Below are 22096 nucleotides of genomic sequence, written 5' to 3'. Positions count from 1 at the left end.
TAATTTTAAGGTCACTTCCTCTAAAGCATTACTTTGTCAATTTTATATATTTTTCATCTAAACAGTGTTATGTGGCTGAAGATGTTGATAATATACGAAACATGTACCACTTTTGACCATTAAAAATTGCCTTAAGCAATCATTGTATCGACTAGGTGGAAAATAAATAAATACTTAATTGTGAATCTATTGAAGTGCGATACGGACCATGAAGCTGATTTTATGTAAGTTATGGTTTATTTACTTGGTAGAAAACCTACAACCTGTTTTCCAGTCATTGACCGGGTCAGGGATGTAATGAATGAAACACATATAGGCTGTTATTACAATGGGGTCGCCACTCCCAAGGTGATTTATTAATGAGTGATAAATGCTATGAAATGATAATGGAGAGTGTTGCTGGAATGAAAGATGACAGGGAAAACCGGAGTACCCGGAGAAAAACCTGTCCCGCCTCCGCTTTGTCCAGCACAAATCTCACATGGAGTCACCGGGATTTGAACCACGGTATCCAGCGGTGAGAGGCCGACGCGCTGCCGTCTGAGCCACGGAGGCTGCTATTTACTTGGTAATGAAATAAAAAATGATATGGCGTATGGCTTTTAGTTCGGCTCATAAAATGCAGGTCTTTTCATTTGAGGCCCGTAGGCGACCTGCGCGTCGTGATGAGGATACAATTATGAAGACGACACAACACTCAGCCCCCGTGCCAGCGAAATTAACCAATTACGGTCAAAATTCCCGACTCTGCCGGGAATCGAACCCGGGATCCCTGTGACCAAAGGCCAGCACGCTAACCATTTAGCCATGGAGCCGGACACGTGGTGTCTTAGTAAAACATTAAAACACGGAAGACAGAGGCTGAATACATTTAACAAAAAGTATATCATTCTTGTATCAATAAAGCAAGTACATTTCAGTATTAAACACACCTACTACACTCTTGTAAACAGAACTGGGTTTTTTCCCGACCTAATAAGTCTAGATTTGATTCGACGTTTATTAAATACGAACTGATTTTAAGAATGCATTCTAGGCGAAGGAACGTTTTATAGCGAAACAATTCTCTGGCAGTTGCTGAACTAAGCCGCAACGCACATATGGTTAGATATCGGTCATCCTGTGGGGTTGTCATGCATCCACGACCTTGTCTAACCCTCCTTGTAAACTGGCCTGTCTCATTGTAGAAATTCCACAAGCGTTGAATAACTGAGAGACATTGAGATACACAGCAACACGACGAAAAGTCCATTCTTCCTGGATCTAAGTGACGTCCTTGCGACTTGAACCTCGTTAAGATGTCTCATGGCATGTGCTGGTTTACGTACGTGCTCAAATGACCGCAGTAGTCTGTGTACCTCACGACGACACACAGACGCACCGCTATTCACTTAGTTTTGAGAGGTCACCTGACAGTTTAATGCATGGCTACACCTACAGATGAAGTACAACTTCCGATTTGAGTATGGTATGCAAGCAATGCTGTACGACCATTGGAACCCCATCTACCAAATTAACGTTCACATACAAGACGTTACAAAACATGTTCCCCTAATTTTATTGAACTGTGTATATTCCAACGATTCGGCAACACCGCGTTCAACTGCCAAGCTAGAGGTGGGCTAGAGGCTCGAGGCTACAAAATGTATTATTTCCAAAACTGGCGACATTGGGCTACAACAGCGCCTCTATACGGTGACTTTAATCAAAAACGTCCATGGTTGTGGTTGCTTATATATTGGCATGACGAAAAGGCTTGTCAGCACCAGGGTGAAAGAACACGCAGGTCGGAAAGAATGTCGCTCTTTCATCCTCCGCGGAGAATGCCATAAGCCAGTCTGCCATAGCAGAACATTTCTACAGCACAGACCATGAAATCCTCTTTGACCAGGCGATTGTCATCACGCCTGTAAATGACTTCTATGCTCGACTGGTAAGAGAAGCCATAGAGATAGAGCTGCGCCCAAATAACATCAACAGGGAAGACGGCTTCAAGTTATCAAATACATGGAGATCTGTACTGCAGAAATACATGCGTAACACCACCGGGACGCACTCACGAAACCGTCGCTCAGTGGGGAATTTCTAGCATCCAGCCAGCCAAAAATATTTTCAACCCTTGTCTTTGGTGCGCATTTTCTGTGAGTCGTGTTTATAAGACTCTTGGGTACAGCAATTAAGTATTGAAAAGTCGCGCTGTCTGATTAATCTCACCGAATGCCTAAAGTGGCTCTCCTCAGTTAGGGCATCATATTCTGGCGAGGCGAGCGCGCAGTTATTATGTGAGGGCTCAGTAAAGACGTCATAACTAAATATTTCTTTAGCTTGCAGTGTGATTATATTAGATGAAGGTAAGTATTTTTATATAGTATGTAGTATTTTCTGAAAATTACTATATTGTTGTCCGGAATATGCACTTAAAATTCAGGTACACGGTGTCCAAGCGCTATCTAATTATACAAATTTGAGTTGACTTTCAAAATGGACTGCCTTTGATTTCTCCAATTAAAGTCTTTTGGATGAGTTATCTATACTTTAATGAATAGAAAACTGTTTTTTTTTTTTTTCTGAGACCAGGCACGACCATGAGAGTAATTTTTTTCAGAATTACTCTGTAACCTGGAGGTCGGTTTTCGAGCTGTTGAGGAACAGCAGGGAATATAAGCGGAACGATGATATTGCGAATGTTGTAATTGAACATTTAGGCTTTGATGATTGTGCCAAGGATATAACCAAGCCAATAAGGAAATCTGTCGGTATTTTGTGTGCTAAAATTTGATCACGCTGGACAAAATACTGTATAGTAGAAAAAGGGACAAATTGCTGAAGTACAATAAAAGTTGGTTCGAGCAGAGAATGAGCCTTGCAGAAGGACGTGCATCACAACAATGTCAGGATGTGCCTGCCAGTACTATAGCTCATTCCATATCTAAAAAAAAACAGTATTGTTCTTATGACAACAGGGTTGCCATTTCGAACGGCTCCGCTCAACGCCATCACAGGAAAACTGCGGCACATAAATTTGTGAAATTCAGTATGTAAGTTCAACACAAAAGGCTGAAGAAACTAAGCTACGAATTACTTTTATGAACTAAAGGGGACGTGGGGTTTACAGGGGCCACTTTTGGTTTATACAGAATCAGAGGTAAACTACGGCACATAAGAAACCTCAGCACTGAAATAAGGCAAATTGCGAGAGAAAATAGACAATTTTATGGGCTCGAGGGGCAAGGAATGTATTTAATTGCATTTAATAAATCTATCCACACAATAAAAGCTAGAAAACAGACGCAATAAATAAATACACCACATGACTACAAAAGATCACAGTATTTATGTCAAAGAAATAAATCACACACACAGGCTTATCGCATAACTCTCACTCAACACAATACATTTACGCACTGATTTAAAGCCTAAAATACACACACAATAAATAAATACTGTAGATGACTTCACTACAGAAGTTCAGGAAGGAAACGCGTCTACTGGTTGACATCCGAAGCAAAGTGCTGGCAATACCAATGATGGAAACATCTAGAAGATTCTTCAGAGAGGCTTCCACTTCTGCAGATATTACTGGAGTAGATATAAATTTAATAAACCATCTACGTGCCATCGTAGAAACTCTTTCGTGTGGGTGAACCTGAGCCTCACGCCTTTTTATTGAGATCGCCGACCTCATTGGGTCTTTTACCTCGCCTTAATTTGGAGCTCTTAGAGCATGGACTTTTGGTATAATTTGGTGCAATTTATGTTTGTTTACATTGGTGAATTGTAGTATATTTGTCCACAGGTAAAATATTTACAGATTTGCTATTAGGTGTTTGTGGGAAGGGTCTCAGTTGGGCATGCAGTATTTAGGAAAATTTTTGAATACAGTGGGGGGAAAATGTTACCACACAGTTGATTATGTACAGTGTTGCTGTGGTTCACGGTGTTTACAGGTACAATATTTACATGGTGTTTTGATGGTTCTGGTTTTCTGACTATCTATGGTATTTACAATATTTACAGTACCGTATTTACTATGCCATTGATAGAGTGACATTTACATGTTATAATTATATTTTGGTCCGAGTTGAATTGTTCAATAAAGTCAAAGAAATATCAATGTTTATTTATTCCACCTATTCAATACATAAAAAGTTATTTTAAATTATAGGGACATGTTTCGCCCTTTATTTAAGGGCATCTTCAGCGTAAATCTCAATCTGAAAGATAAAAAAATCAGGACCCTGATTGTTCTTAATTGTGGTTGATTTTTTAAAAAATAAATTACAAATGAATGTGAGGATGATGTACGAAATAGTTAAGATATTCTTAAAAATAAAGTCTTAATAAAGCCTTACAAACAAAGACGTAATTTATACACTGTATTGAATGTCCTTGTTGAAAAATGTGGTAACAAGTTGCATATTGGTAGTTCTATAAGAACGTAAATTGCTACGTTGAATCTTGTAAAGCGGCGCCCTGTGTTGGTTGAGGGAAGCTAGTAATGAGACGTTTCTGCCGCTCACTCAAATTATGCTGTAGGGGCGAGGGAAATGCTTGATACTTTAAGTGGGGTTTATAATAACATATAAAGTGGTTAGATTGTTGTAAATCTGGTGTGAAGAGATACATCTGTAGTCTACTTAAAAGCACGAGTGAAGAAGAGTGCTCAGTGGTAAGCAGCTGTGTTAAATATTAGCTGGAAGGAGCGACTGTAGCTTCTTGTGTAGAGTCGAAAGGGAAATTTGGTTTGAAGTCTGTAATAATAAGAGATTTACGTATTAAGGAATGATTTTGGAGGAAAGGAGAGTTCAGAGAAAAAACCGATGTGTGTAAATTCACTTACCTCTTTATTAATGTTAAATTGGTTAACGTAAAGTTGAGTTCGAGAGAAAACGTTATGTGTAATTTCATTTATTTTCGATTGTAATAGTGTTAAATAGTTGCTATTACAATCGAAAATAAATGAAATTACAAACGTTTTCTCTCCACCTCAACTTTACGCTAACCAATTTAACATTAATAAACAGGTAAGTGAATTTACACACGTCGGTTTTTTCTCTGAACTCTCCTTTCCTCCAAAATAATTCCTTAATACGTAAATCTCATTGTTACAGACTTCAAACCAAATTTCCCTTTCGACTCTACACAAGAAGCTACAGTCGCTCCTTCCAGCTAATATTTAACACAGCTGCTTACCACTGAGCACTCTTCTTCACTCGTGCTTTTAAGTAGACTACAGATGTATCTCTTCACACCAGATTTACAACAATCTAACCACTTTATATGTTATTATAAACCCCACTTAAAGTATCAAGCATTTCCCTCGCCCCTACAGCATAATTTGAGTGAGCGGCAGAAATGTCTCATTACCAGCTTTAAAATGTAGTTGGAGTAATCAGCAACATTCATCATTATTCTGACGTTTGAACTGTTTAGGATCCAAACTTTTCTCTAACGCCCTCAACCAACACAGAGCGCCGCTTTACAAGATTCAACGTAGCAATTTACGTTCTTATAGAACTACCAATATGCAACTTGTTACCACATTTTTCAACAAGGACATTCAAGAAAGTGTATAAATTACGTCTATTTGTTTGTAAGACTTTATTAAGACTATTTTTAAGAATATCTTAACTATTTCCTACATCATCCTCACATTCATTTGTAATTTATTTTTTTTTAAAAATCAACCACAATTAAGAACAATCAGGATCCTGATTTTTTATCTTTCAGATTGAGATTCAGGCTGAAGATGCCCTTAAATAAAGGGCGAAACATGTCCCTATAATTTAAAATCACTTTATGTATTGAACAGGTGGAATAAATAAACATTAATATTTCTTTGACTTTAGAGTGACATTTGGCATGTACGCAAAGGAAACTATACAATTGTACTTATAAAAGTACAAATCGTACTGCATGCCAGTAACTTTGCACAAAGTCTTGGTTCATGGAGAGGTCATTAGGCACTGTATTATACATATTGGACAACTCTACGAGGAAGCCCAGGGGACCAGGAATAAAGATAATAGGAAACCTTCCAGAAAGAAACAAATACTGACCTTTTCCATAGGCTGTTTATATCATTGGACCCTTATATTACCAGCTTAGGGAAATCAAGGAGGAGGAACTTCATTCCGCTTTCACGAGAAGTGGTCAACTTACTGTCTGAGCCTCCTGTATCTGGTTCTCCCGAAGGAGATAATGACAGTGACGATAGCGATTCTGATGTAACTGCATCTAATGAATAAATTGTTTGGCAAGTACATGTATTCCTGTGTCTTTTTAAACATTCTAAACAGCATGTCGCACAATTAATATCTATTTAATTTCTTAAAGCTATAACGAAAAATGATTAAAATTACCAAGATTTCTAATTCTATTCCTGGCGTAGTAATTTGTTCATTGTACTTGATTGACCACACACTTAATTATCTCCAATAATAGCAGTTACATACTAAGTTTTATGTAAATCTGTCCGTTAGTTTCCGAGATCTCCCATTCAGATAGACTGCGCTGTTATTTCCAGGCTAAGTACACAGAAGACTGACTGCGAGGAATTAACACAGTTTCTTTAAATCAAGACAGAACGATTTTTGGCCGGCTAGATTCCTGAAATTACGCACCCTGTGCGTCGACAGAGGGCGGTGAATCACAGCACGACGACCCTCGAGTCCAATTAGTGGGGTAGGCCGTGGATAGTACGGCCATGACTTCCACGTTTCTTTGAATTTCTTTGCTTACTGTCGGAAGCAGAACTTAACATGCCCTGATGAAGGCCAATGCAATTTGGCCGAAAGCTCGGCTTCATTAAATAGTGGTTTTAATCCAGTATTTATTTATTTATTTATTTATTTATTTATTTATTTATTTATTTATTTACGTTAACACAATGAGCTACGAAAACCTACGTTCATTAAATTGTGAGGTTACTGAAATATTGCATGAAGTGGGCCAAAAAACATTTGCCGTTAGATGAAAGAAATGGAAGTACCACTGCCTTCGTGATGTCCAGGCCGTACTGTAACGAGCGCGGGAAAGCAATCAGCTGATCGTTAGTGGGGAAGTTTAGCACATGAGTTAGTACAGTTAAACATCGATTTTCGCAGTTTTATTGAAATTTTTACCGATGGCCGCATGTTTACTCATATGTGAGAATGAGTCGTCATCGACTGCATTATTAAGTGGAAAGTCGTTAATTAGTGAAGAAAAGTTAGTGTGAGCGTGTATTTATGTGAAGCTATAGGTTAAGAAGATCGTTCGTCAGTGTTTTAATTTTGTAGTTTATTTGTGTAAAGTTATATTTATAGTGTAAAATTAATTGAGTCAGTGCAGTCTGTGTTTTATTATTAACCACGAATTGTATATACTTGAATTAAGATGATCAGTGAGGGAAATCAACATGCCTAAGAGTTGCTGTGTGCCTGGCTGCAAAGCCAATTATAAACAAGGAGAGTACACTCCGGTATTTGTGTTTCCTTCTGATGAAGAACGAGTTAAGTTATGGAAGAAGGCTATTCCCAGGGAGAATTTAATAATTAATCACAACAGAGTTGTGTGTATAATATCAAGCACTTTCCTGAAAATCACATCCTGAGAGAAATAAGAGTGTCCCGTCCAGATGGTGAGTTAATTTTTTTTATTATGTCATAAACATGGGTAACATTAGGTAGGCCCTATATTTTTATGTAATCAGACCTACGGCTTATCTGAATTCGGTGTATTTGAAAATGCAAGTCATATTTATGAGAATCGCCGAGCTCGATAGCTGCAGTCGCTTGAGTGCGGCCAGTATCCAGTATTCGGGAGACAGTGGGTTCGAACCCCACTGTCGGCAGCCCTGAAGATGGTTTTCCGTGGTTTCCCATTTTTACCCCAGCCAAATGTTGGGGCTGTACCTTAATTAAGGCCACGGCCGCTTGCCGTACCTAGACTTTTCCTGTCCCATTGTCGCCGTAAGACCTACCTGTGTCGGTGCGACCAAAAGCAAATAGCAAAAAAATAAAAATAATAATAGTAATTTATGAGTATCAAACAGCAGTGTGATTTACGTAAATCTTATCTTCTGACAGATTCAGATCTTATTTATGAATCCTCCAGAAGTAAGATATCTGAATTTCCCAAATCGAGGGGGCTTAAAGTATCCATCAGACATGTCAATAGAACTTGGAATTGAGGTGTCCAAAGTATTTTGTGTGTTAGTGTCATACATAAGATGGTATTTCTAAATTCAGACAATCCTAAGTGTGTCACAAAATCCTAGGCTTTGGAGTCAATGCAGTTGGCAAATTCCCTAGTCATCTGCGACTGCGGGAAAAAATTGGAAGACCTGGCCGGACAGTGTAGGCCTATATATATTTGAGTGAATATATTTTTAAATAACTTTTCCAAAATTCACACCGACTTGTGTATTCAACAAAGTGCTTCAAAGAGAGCAGACCTACTCCATAATGGTGTAACTTCCTGCAAGAGGTCCAGAAAAGCTGCAATGTTCATGGAGTGGAAACAGTGAAGTACAGAAATAATTTATATTTGTAATAAATAAATAAATAAATAAATAAATAAATAAATAAATAAATAGTAATCGTAATTGGCTGTGTGTTTTCTGTCAGTGTGTATGATGTGAATGTTCTAGTTGACCAGAAAATTGATAAAATCGCAAGAATATGTCTCAGTCTGAAAGTGTTAGGCTGTACTCACGCAAACGAACGTATATATGCGAGAAATAGAACGTTACGGGGAAGGATATGCATTGTATGCCAAAATTAACAAATATTTGAGGATAGGTTTTGGTTTTATAATGTGTTAACAGTTCTTTAAGTAATTTAAACGAGTGTGTTATTCAAGCGGAGCATATGCGTATCGCCTTCAAGTCCCCCCCCCCCCCAAAGCGTGGCGTCAGAGGTACAGTACGGCCTGGACATTACGAAGGCAGTGGAAGTACATATAACTCGTAAAAAGTGAAGGGAAAAAAGCAAGTGGTGAATTAATATTGCTACCCAATAACATGATTGGTCTATCACTGTCATATTGTACTAATGGCAGCATTTCGTCTCTACAAATATAGAAGATTAATTTAGCAGTGTACGGAGCTAAAAAACAGCTTATACCAACAGCTCAGCGATCAGCTTAAGAGGCATTAGAGCAGCTTTGTCACGTAGACTTCGATTCAGGTATCAGCCTTTTTGCATGTGGAAATAATTTGCAGTATTTATGTTTAAACAAAGTAACTGTTTTAGCAGATGGGACGTTTTATACGAATGCGAAACTTTTAAACAACTATATCATTCATATGTTCTCTGAGGTGGTTTATATTAAAGTTGTTTACTAATTTGTACATTATGCACCGGACGCTTTAATCAGTCAATAACTGTAGATTTTGAAGTTGCAGCGCACAGTGCTATGAAACATTACTTTCCTGATCCAATTCAAACGTAATTTTCACCTTGGACAATCACGGTTCCGAAAAATAGTTCAAATAGGACTGAAACAAGAGTATGTAAATGAACATACCGACATGAGAAAATGGTAACTTTTTTGAGTTATCATATTTACCTTCAAAACAGGTGTCTGATGCATCTGAAGAAATTCACAGCATTGCTTCTGATACTTCCCTAGCTAATAGGAAATCTCAAAGCACTTATGTTTCGAGATAAATTAATTGCGTTATGGAGAAGATCCGGCAAAAACGTATCATACGACGGTCAGCCTCCCACGAAGTGTCGCCGAGAAACGTAAGCATATAAGTCTCTTCGTGTAGACAGCCTTCGGTTATGAAAACCGAGTCCAGTAAGCTCACAAGAGCAGGACTATTCAGGTTGTGGAATACCTTTCCCAAAACTCACCTACAAACAATACTGTATTATAGAAACTCATACATGTTTGACTTGCCCCACCATCACTGTTCAGATACAATACACTATGCTACCTGACTAAAACAGCATTTCCAGTAATAAATTATTTACAATTACCCATGTACTGTATGACGAAAACGGCGATTATATAAGGAAGTCGAGTCTCTAAAGAGACAAATAGCTATTTTTTTTGTCAGTGTCTTACGTCGCACCGACACAGATAGGTTTTATAGCGACGATGGGATAGGAAAGGGCTAGGAGTTGGAAGGAAGCGGCCGTGGCCTTAAGGTACAGCCCCAGAATCTGCCTGGTGTGAAAAATGGGAACACACGGAAAACCATCTTCAGGGCTGCCGACAGTGAGATTCGAACCCACTATCTCCCGGATGCAAGCTGACAGCTGCTCTCTCCTAACCGCACGGCCAACTCGCCCAGTAAATAGCTATTTCATAGTAAATCTTTACATATACAGTATACTGCACAGGCTATATTATTATAAACTAATTTTGCATTTTCATGTAGTTTCTATAATACATCTGTTAAAAGGAACATTCGAATACGGTAGTTATAATCTGTGCAAATTTTTTTCTTCGGGAACATGTCTTGAATGCGTGGCCTTCGAAAGTTCTTTCACTTTCATCCGAGGAACGAGAAAGACTTGTTATGCTGAATCAGCCTCAGAAACTCGTTCAACCATAACTTGTTGAAAGAACACTAACCCCGAATACCACACGGCAGCAGGTCCAGAAGTCTGGGCAGCACAAATAGGCACTGCAGTATAATCTTTCTTTTAATACGATCTAGAACAAGTTTTTACTTTAGAATAACCTGTCAGCCTGAGCACTGGCTATGACACCGGTATGAGTGTTGTTAGTAATAATACTATTACTTATGTACCCAGTCTGCGTGTAGAGTATGTTAGTGTATGACCATACGTTTTATTTCGTGGGATAAGTAGACTGGCTCATTGGGAAAGACTAGCTGATGTACCCGTGCTTCGCTACGGAATTCTACAGAATTCTAGGTTACGTAGTGTGTACACGTTGTGAGCAAATTTGTATTGAATTGCATAGTTCTTAACGTTACCCTAGAAACGCGACAAGGAAATCACTAAACGTCTTTTCTCATAAGAAGAGTGGGTTAGAGAATTTTCATTGTAACGGTAGGCCTGTTGCCTACCATGATTCAACAATCAGCTTGGAGAGTTTTCATTATAATAGACACTCACTCTCCACCTGCCTTTTTACATCCTCAGAAAGACTGTCTTAGTGGTTTTCCCAACTGAAATGATCATAGGTTGTTGCAATGACGCCAGTAAGAATGGCGCGGTTAAAAGCAATGCTTTCATATAAAATACTCCATCAAATGAAAAAAAAAAAAACATTTTTTACTTTTAGCGAACAGTACTACGCAGCCGATCTAACAGTCCAAAGTTCCAGAGCTGGAATGATTAGGCCACAGACATCCGTGAACACTTCGTTTTTTATCAGCGGGGGGAGGGGAGTGGAGAGTCTCAGGCAAAAACTATGCACTTTTACTTATCTGTTTCCTCACAGTACCCGACGAGTCGGAAAATCTCCTTACATTACAGTGGCGGGTGGAAAAAGCTATCCGACTTGGAAGCAATTTTTCCTCTAAGACAGGACAAAGCCCATCTTCGCTGCTAGTTTGGAATAAAATGAATGTAGATTTAATAAAAGTGAAGATGAGGAAGCTTTTCATAAGAAACTGCTCTTTTCAGGGTTGAATTTTGAGCTATTTAGTGAATTGTGGTGCTATAATTTGGAATAGGCCTAAATTTTAATTCTAGACCAGTTCATACTACTACTACTACTACTACTACTACTACTACTACTACTATTACGACGACGACGAGAGCCTCTGCGTTAGGTGTGCACACTGCTGATTCAAAACAACGCGTCAGAGTAGGGATCGAATAGCTGGAATACTATGTTGAACCAGTATGTTACGTACCAGCAGTATCAGAAAATGTATGGACCAAGAGGCATGGCATGCTAAAGAAGAAAATTATCCGACTCCCCAGCAATTTCCCTCCAATACTCAGGCTGTTATACTCGGTACGCAGCAGTAATCCCATCTATCGCAGTCGAGTGTCAGCATTAGAGACAAAGCAAAGAACATCACAACAAACAATGGTCAATGTAATGTTACTGTTGATCGATATTGTAGGCCTTCACATCACATTTAATTTTCTTCAGACTCTGAAAAACCACCCTTATCGTAGCCGGTACGGTAAAACGAAATAAAACAAATGATCGGAAACTGTATTCTCAATAACTTTTTTTATGTAGTACTTTTCGATAGGATCAATAACATCGGTATTTAAAAATTACATTTTAGGCGCCTTCACCTAAATTACATTTCATTCAGAATGAATAAGATTGTTTATAGCTTAAACTGTAGTTTCTTATTCCCCGACTCTATGCTACGATTTTCATTACATTATGTTTACCCATTTTCTCGTGGCTCGGCGCTGATATGGACTTGGCAACAAAAATACAAATTCAGGAATATCTATGTTATCATAGCCGGTACGGTAAAAATGTAAAATACATAAATGATCGGAAATTTAATTCTACATAACTTTATTATGTAGTATTTATCGATACGACCACTAATAATATAAATATTTGAGAATTAAATTTTAGGCCTTCCCCTAAACTACCATTTCACTCAGCGTGAATAAAATGGTTTATAGCCTAGATTGTAGTGGATCATCCCCCGACTTTACATACCGATCTTCCTTAAATTCTCTTCAGCCGTTTTCTCGTGATGCGTGTACAGACAGACAGACAGACAGACAGACATTACGGAAAAGTAAAAAGTGCATCTCCTTGTTACTGTGGACATGAACGATACAGAAATACCATTTTTTTTCAAATTCTGAGCGATATACAGACAAAACTCTTATTTTATATGTATACATTTATCTTGATATCGTGATCAAAGTGTACCACATGGGCATCACTTTTCATTTCCCAAATCACACATTCATTGGCTAGGATTAAAACCGCAGTGATGAAAAGCCAGTGACGATACCACTGGAATATTATGCTAACTACCTCACGCCCTACTACGCCCGTTCAGCGATGTAAATGGTCGTGCAACTGGATGATCGAAACCACCCCAGCTGAGAACAATCGTAAGTACATACACACATACATACAATTAACACAGCATATATTAAAACGGTAAATTTAAAATTCGTTCCCATAGACATCAAATTACAAATCAGTGAATTACTCATTATGGGCCCGACCAGGAAGCTGTTTCGATGGGAAAGAAACCATAAGCATTTTCTCCGGTCCTTCTCAAATCCAGGACCAGTCTTCTAGGTTTCCGAGGACCGGGTCACATAGGCCTACTCGCCAAATCCGTATACAAAAGCTCATGCCCACCTTTTTACGAGCCTCAATAGTGTCACTGCAAGCAAACAACTGTCATTGCTTTAGTTCAGATGCTAGAAACGACGTAATAATCTGCCGAGTGTATATTTATTCACGAGTAAATAATCCTATTCTAGTGGTGCACTGTAATCTTTGTATAGCGAGTTAATATTGGGGTAGACGCCTCGGGAATTAAAATTAAGTGGTATTTGACGTTACAAATGTTTGGCCTTTCCAGTTAACTAAACTCTCCATTAGAAAAAACCTTGAAAAATTATGAGGCCTAAGTGTTTTTTTCTAGTGGGCCGATGACCTTAGATGTTAGGCCCCTTTAAACAACAATCAATCATGTTTCTAGTGGAGAGAGCAAACTTACTGACCTATGCATAGGCAACTCGTGAGACGAGAATGATCGTTTATGGTATTACCGTGTGATTTATATAGTAAGAAATATATTGTTACGTTGAGCAAAACCGTCCATCATCTATTCTTAAGTGTTGCTATCTGCGAAATATAGGGACTAATCCATACGGATTCAGGAAAGTGAATCCTTTTATATGGGTAACGACTTCGACATTGTTCCCGTTAAGCCACAACCTATGCTGGTACATACATACGGAGGTTATAAGGCTAATCTACTCTTGACAGCTCTTGCACCTGTGCTGAATGCGTAATTCAGCATCCGTACAGGTTAGACCACTCCAAGTCGATGACTCTTAACAACGTCTAATTATGTTACTTCAACATCTGCTAGTATTTCCTTTCATTCCCACCTCCGCTTCTTAATCAGAACGCTGTCAAGGCGAGACTGCGTGCTAGACAGATATAACGTGACATTCAATATAATTATGTAGTTACAATCTCCGAATTAGGCTTTGGTAATGTCTGGGTCATGGCGATGCAGAAACTGAATGCACGATGCACGGTCAAGGCATGCCTCACAGTGTACATACTGTGAAGTACGGGTTTGTCCAGTCATCGCCGTCTCCTGTTGGTAGGGCTCGGATGTTTAGAAAAAGTCATTTTTTCTCTGTGTCTATTTTCTTGTTTGATTGGATTTTCGTGCAAATCAGGTGATTATCGTCACAATTAAGTTTTTATTTGTCATATAAATGCATATTTTGGCTATTTTTGTCAGATCATATATTGAGCTATTTTTGTAGAAACTTCATATTTCGGTCATATTTCGACGGTTTGGCGAACACTGTAGCTGTGCAAAATCATCGTCAACTTTCCGAATGAGAACTAGTATTCACAAAACTGCTTTTCCGTATCACATCTGTAATTAATACAAGTTGAATACTCTGCCTCTTCTATCAATATTGCGCAGGAATTGTTTTCCAACAGTTTGTCAGAAAGTCGGGCATATATTAAGTCGAACTTAGGAATTATATCGAGTGCAATTACTCGTTTAGAAGCTGCTAGCTTAGAAATTCATGCAAGTATTGAAATTGTGAGAAGTGTTGAACTTTCAGCACAACAAACATATGGAATAGTTGGCGTCAATGTAAAACGGCAACTTCGAAACGTGCTCAATCGAAGTGACTTTTCGCTGTGTATTCAAGATAAATGATGTTCAAGGAGAAGAAGGTACCAGTACATTTCAAGACGAGTGCATACTCGACAGCAGTGATTTAATATTATTTAAACGTGCACCAATAACGTCTTGTGACGTAGAAAGGAGCTTCTCTTCTTATAAGAATGTGTTAAGTGATAATCGGAGGTCTTCCGCGCTTGATGCTTTTAAGATGAATGTTGTCATACACTTCAATACCACCCGCGGAGAAGAATGAAAAAGTTTTGTGAGTTTGCATTATTTGCCCTGCCGCCCTACCATAATTCATCGAAAGACATCTACTTAATTAGTTTCGTGGTGCTCAATTTAAACTTCAACGCATTGGAGTAATATTAATGTAATCTGGGCTTAAACGTTTCAATATATATCGACTGATTTCCAGTTTTCCCATATTTCAAACCGCCATTGAAGACTGAAAACATGTTTTGACTTTTCAGATGTGTGATCTGATAATCTTAGCGAACTTTGTACTTTACAGATATGTATTCACAAATGTTTGATAAGTGAATCGAGGACAATAGACTGAATAACTGCTAAACATGTAGGCCCTACAATAAGAAAATTAACATGAAAGTAAGAATGAAGAATTTACTTAAATATGTATCAAAGGAATCGCCGTTTCGATTTATTACTTATTTTATAATGGCCACATTTAGATTAATCATTTTCAGGTCATATTTTGTAATTTTTACGTCATATTTCGTCACTTTTGAGGTCATATTTGGTTGCTTATTTGGGATATTTTTAGGTCTTAAACATCCGAGCCCTATTTATAAGCATAGCACACGGAGATAGTCCAGTCATTTCCCTTGACTCAAGACATAAGCTCAACTTGCTATTTGCTTTACGTCTTTACGACGCACCGACACAGATAGGTCTTATGGCGTAAGTTCAACTTGACACATCTGGACAATATACCAACTACACAATGAACTTTTTCTCAAGTGTATTTAAATGATAGGTTCAATATTTTAGAGGGTATTTAGACCCAAGATTCTATATGTACCCTGAACCGTTGGTGATGCAGTAGCGCTCTTACAGGTCAAGAGTCCGAAATTGCTTTGACGATATTCTCGTTCCATTTCTATATAGCCAGCGCAGACTACATACATCCACTTGTCATATCCATGCTCTGCTTCCAACCTACACGTATAGCCATGGTACTTTCGCAGAAACCTAAGCAAGATGTCTCAAATGTTCCCGAAAGGTGATAGCTGAATGCCATCGACACTGGGTTCTTATGAAGGCGACTACGGTTCGAATCACTACTAAGGCACGTTAAGAATCCGAAATGGAAAGGCACGTCCCTGTGGTTCGAATTCCACTTCAAACTAGAGAACCCGTGGTTATGATCAAGATATCAACAGTCACGTACAACTACAAACTTGCTGAAATGTGTTCTCTCAACCAGTCCCTTTCAGGTCAACTTTTGACGAGCTGCTTTTCTTCTGCCAGTTTCATATTTAATTTGATCTAGAGTACTTTACGGTAATGCAATTTTCCCGGCTCTTTTCTTTCTGCCAGGCTAAGTAGCTCAGGCGATGGCCTTCTGAGCTCAACTCTGTAGGTTCGATCCCGTCTTAGTCTGGTGGTATTTGAAAGTGCTGAAATATGTCAGCCTCGTGTTGGTAGATTTTCTGGCACATAAAAGAACTCTTGTAAAAGAACTCTTGCGGGACAAAATTCCAGCACGTCCATGTCTCTGAAAACCATACAAAATTAGTTAGGACGTAAAACCAATCATTTTTTTATTATTATTATTATTATTATTATTATTATTATTATTATTATACTTTTTCATTTCTTTTCGTGTAAGTTATACATTTCTACAAAAAGCCACATTCCAGAGAACTATCATTTACAAGTAACATCACAAACATATTCGTTTTGATCTTAAGAAATACCGACCTTATTTTATTGTCAGTAAAATTAACTTTATACATCTGCTTCCTTATTCAACAGGGAATTCCCTTTGTATTCAAAATAGACTTCAAAAGTATCCATTTATGGTAGCATCGATAACCGTCGCAGTAAGTTAGTGGCAACGGGGGGTGCGACAAGAGTATGTTTTTAAAAGGACATCGACATGCTACAGTGTAAACGGCATGCAAGAAACTGTATAGATGGAGATCAGATTTAGGTACATGTCTCCTAACACCTGAATGACTCATCTCAGAGTTCGATGCAACATTGGTCTTGCAAAATAGGTCTTTATTAATTACCGAGCACAGCGGAAGGGAAATTTACTCGTGGGTTTTAATGGGTAAGAATATTTTTTCACTACACTTGTTTTTAATCTCATCTTCTTGATTCTCTTCTTTTATCCCTAGATTCAAAATGTCAAACAAATAATTTAATTTATCCACAAGAAACCATGGCTAATGCCGTAAGAGAAGTCAGAAATGGGTGTTCTCTCGAAGAGGACCTATGGATCTTTGAGCGCTGCACTTGTAGTTATTTCTCAGCCTGACAAAGAACATTCGCGAAGTGCATGCCCGATAATGGTATAAAATCAAATACGATGGAAAGTTCAGTAGTAATCAATGCTTATTGTACATATTTTAGCCACCCACGGCTGTAACTCTACAAGCTTATGAGTCTAGATATTTGTATAATAATGAATACGACAGTCACTAACAGCTAAATCACTGCGTCCAGAAATAGGAGCGAAATGGACTCAAGAAAGAACAGCCGTCCATAGCGCTAGAATGCAAGAATACTGGGTTACGAGGAAGAAAAAAGCTCACCAGAGTTAAGAACCACGTGGTCCATCGTAGGCCTAAACGAAGAAGAATGAGTACGACAAGAAATATAAATAATGATTTTACTAATTTTAGTTGTTCTTACATGTACTTAAACATGTAATATATCCATTCTGGATCGGTCGAAACTGGCTAAAAACTGCCAGGAGCTGAATCCCGGCCTCAGACTAGAGAACCAAAGTATAAAAGGCATGTCGCCAAAGTAGAGAGACAATAATGTAGACCAGAGGTCAATGACTTAGGTTTATTAACATAAACTAAAGAGAAAAGGTTTGAATATAGGCATAAAACAAATAAATGGGGAATACAGGGAGTCCAGTACTTACATACATGGCTTGTAAAGATACTCCAATTATAATCACATAACGTATCAATCTGAATCTTATAGAATCTTACACCATCGCAACAAGGGTATCATGAAGAGAGATACAATTATTTTTACTTATTACCAGAGTGGCAATTAAAACGTTATCCAAAGTATTTATCTCTTAAGGACCATTGGCAATTACGAGGTGAAAGGAACAGCTTTCACACAATAAAATTATCACGGCTCCCCAGACAAAGCCAAGGCTTTGTTGTCAAAAAAAGAAGGAAAAAAAAAAAAAAAAAAGAAACATGGCTCCCAACAATCTCCATGCAGACTGCATACCCAGAAATCGAAGACGCCGGTAAACCAAGGCTGGCAGAATTGTAAACAACAAATAAACATGAGTCAATAAAGTAAAATGAGAGCAAAATACCGAATCCGTAATGTCTGTGTCTGTACACGCATCACGAAAGAACGGCTGAAGAAAATTTAATAAAAATCGGTATGTAGAGTCTGGGGGTGAGCCGCTACAATCTAGGCTATAAATTATTTTATTCACGTTGAGTGAAATGGTAGTTTAGGGGAAGCCCTAAAATTCAATTCTCAAATATTTATATTATTAGTAGTCATATCGATAAATATACATAACTAAAGTTATGTAAAATTAAATTTCTGATCATTTACGTCTTATGCATTTTTACCGTACCGGCTATGATAACAGATACTCATGAATTTGGATTTTTGTTGCTAAGTCCATATCAACGCCGAGCCCCGACAAACTGGGTAAATATAATTTAATGAAAATCGGTATATAGAGTCGGGGAATAAGAAACTACAGTTTAAGCTATAAATAATGTTATTCAACCTGGGTGAAATTGTAGTTTAGGGGAAGGCACCTAAAATTTAATTTTTAAATACCTATGCTCTTGGTCCTATGGAAAAGTACTACATAACAAAAGTTATAGAGAATATAATTTCCGATCATTTATGTTTTATTCAGTTTTACCGTACTGAGTATGATAAGAGTGGTATTTCAGAACCAGAAGACAATAATGTGACGGCCTACAATATCGAAAGCGCGTAACACAGATCAACAATAACATTACACTGACCGTTGTTTGTTGTAATGTTCTTTGTCTCTTATGCTGACATTCAACTCCGATAGATGGGATTACCGCTACGTACTGAGTATAACAGCCTACCTGAATATTGGCAGGAAATAGCTGAGGAGTTAGATAACTTTCTTCTTTAGCATGCCAATCCTCTGGTTCATACATTTTCTGATACTGCTGGTACGTAACACACTGGTTCATCATAGTATGCCAGCTATTCGATACCTACTCTGACGCGCTGTTTTGAATGAGCAGTGTGCGCACTTAAGTCAGAGGCTCAGTTAGTAGTAGTAGTAGCAGTAGTAGTATCAACTGGTCTGGAATTACAATTTAGCCCTATTCCAAATTATAGTACCACAATTCACTAAATAACTCAAAATTCAACCTTGAAAAGAGCCGTTTCTTAGGAAAAGCTTCTTCCTCTTCACTTTCATTAAATCTACATTCATTTTATTCCAAATTAGCAGCGAAGATGTGGTTTCTCCTCTGGCTTGGAAGAAAAATTGCCTCCACGTCAGGTAGTTCTTTCCCCAGCCAGTGTAGTGAATTGAGATTTTCCGACTCATCGGGTACTCCCAGGAAGCCGATAAGTAAACGGGCATAGTTTTTGCCCTGGAACTATCCACTATTTGAACACACACACGCACACCCCCGCCGAAAAAGGGACGAAGATTGTTCATGGACCACGGATTTCTGCGTCTTGGTCATTCCAGCTCTGTAGCTTTGAACTGTTAGTTCGGCAGCATAGTACTGTTCGTTAAAAGTGAAAAAATGTGGTTTTTCATTTGATCGAGTATTTCATATGAAGGCATTGCTTCTAATCGCGCCATTCCTACCGACGTCATTGTAATGACCCATGTTCATTTCAGTTGGGAAAACCACTAACAAGGGAACATCCACAATGGTGAAGTCGCCGATCGCGATGAAACTTGGCAAACACATTGAGGTACATGTAAAAACAATGCCAGCATCAATTTTAGGCGCCAAATTCATTAGCGCGTTAACTAAGGGGCCTAAAAGTTGCGACATTTCATGTTCCGCGCGAACAGCGATGAATTCCTCCTGACCAATGCTTAACCGGAACACTGCTTTGTGCCACACCTCTACTCCTCCTCCCCTCCGCCCCGCCTGGTTCAGCACCACTCGTTTCCCTCTCCCCGCGCTGCCGTCTGATAAGCTGTCGAACAGAACCTGTGCTACACTGCGTACGCTATCAGCCTTCCTCATAGCTCTCCCTTGGAATTTCCACATTGTATAGGCAGTTTACATTTTATGAAATATTTATGAAAACGTTTGCGACGAGTCCTTAAGGGCAATGTCACTGAGCGTGTCAAAAATTATTTTTCATCTTCAAGCAAAGCACGGAAGTCACGGTGAAGAAGGTCCGCTGAACTTCCGGGAGCTGCAGCTTTATGACGCGATTGAGGGTGAGTGTTAAGCAGTCAACTATTGTCAAATAGGTTTTGACGCTCACGGGGAGATGTCACACTGCGGACATAGGCCGTAATAACGTAGATTAAAGCGTGGTCTTTTGCGCTGTATGTGAAATTGTAGGTTTATGATATGTTGATACCGATAACTCTGTCCGACTCGCTGGCTGAACGGTCAGCGTACTGACCTTCGGTTCAGAGGGTCCCGGGTTCGATTCCCGGCCGAGTCGGGGATTGTAACCTTAATTGGTTGATTCCTACGGCACGGGGGCTGGGTGTATGTGTTGTCTTCATCATCATTTCATCCTCATCACGACGCGCAGGTCGCCTACGGGTGTCAAATAGAAAGACCTGCACTTGGCGAGCCGAACCCGTCCTGAGATATCCCGGCACTAAAAGCCATACGACATTTCGTTTCATTACCGATAACACTCTTGTTATTTTTAAACGAACAGTTGTGTTCTCCGTTGTTCCTGTCAATACATATACACATAACATGTATTTTAGTTATTTGTTTTATTTCTCCTCGCAAGCGCGAGGAGAAGGGAGGGGAATGTGCCGGGGAGAACCACTTGGAGGGTAAAAGGCGGTGCAAAGGGTGTGTCTCCAGACGGGAAGTGTGTGTGCCGGCTTAGCATTGGCCAGCAGGTATTCATCGCTGATCGCGCGAAACTTGAAATGTCGCAACTTTTAGGCCCCTTAGTTAACGCGCTAATGAATGTTGGCGCCTAAAATTGATGCTGGCATTGTTTTTACATGTACCTCAATGTGTCTGCTAAGTTTCATCGCGATCGGCGACTTTACCATTGTGGATGTTCCCTTGTAAGAGAGTCTTTCTGAGAATCTATAAAGGCAGGCGGAGAGTGAGTGTCCATTATAATGTAAACTCCTCAACCTGATTGTGACTGACGGTAGGCAAGGTGGCCTACCATTACAATGAAAATTCCCTAACCCAGTCTTGATATGAGAAAAGGCGTTGGTGACTTGCCCGTCGTGTTTCAGGGCAACGTTAAGAGCTATGCAACTTAATACAATCTTGCTCACAACGTTTACACTACCTAACCTAGAATTCTGTATAAAATTTAGAAATTCGTAGCGAAGCACGGGTACATCAGCTAGTAATGACTAAAGCAAAAAAACATAAGATACTGAAAAGTAACACAGGTCCGATAACCATTTCACACCCACACACACTCAGAGACCAAACATGCGAAGCAGAGCGTATAGAAAAACATAATATCAATACACGTTACAAGAATCGTAAGAGCATGACAAGTATCAGTTAACGGCTCATGAGCTTGACCTGAGAGCACAGGTCAGATACCTGGGTCACCGCAAAGAGGCCTGACTCACCCAGTCAAGACAACGAAAATAACATACACGTCCCGTGACACGTAGACGTAGAGGAATAAAAGGTCTCCAATCAAAAACCACAAACTCATCACACACACGAATAATCGGATCGGTGCTACCTTTCGCTCATGCAGGAACGATTACATAACAAGCGGACATGAAGAGAAAAGGACAATGAAATAAGTCTGCAGCAAAATGATAAAAGAATAATACACTAAATAGGGATCTCTCAGAAAACAAACTAGCAAAACTATAGCAAGCCAAGGAAGGATAAGTAGGATAAATAGGCCTACCCTGAG

At 39.0% G+C, this 22096-nt stretch overlaps 1 protein-coding gene across 1 annotated transcript in view; it reads right to left on the bottom strand.

The window, feature by feature from the left end:
* LOC136856759 (uncharacterized) overlaps nt 1-22096 on the bottom strand; it is a 674434-nt gene that overhangs the window by 527688 nt on the left and 124650 nt on the right. The gene's annotated exons all lie outside the window — the stretch shown is intronic.

This window comes from Anabrus simplex, chromosome 1 (genome assembly GCF_040414725.1).
Source record: "Anabrus simplex isolate iqAnaSimp1 chromosome 1, ASM4041472v1, whole genome shotgun sequence".
Taxonomy (NCBI): Eukaryota; Metazoa; Arthropoda; class Insecta; order Orthoptera; family Tettigoniidae; genus Anabrus; species Anabrus simplex.
This window is presented reverse-complemented; position numbering and strand designations above follow the sequence as displayed.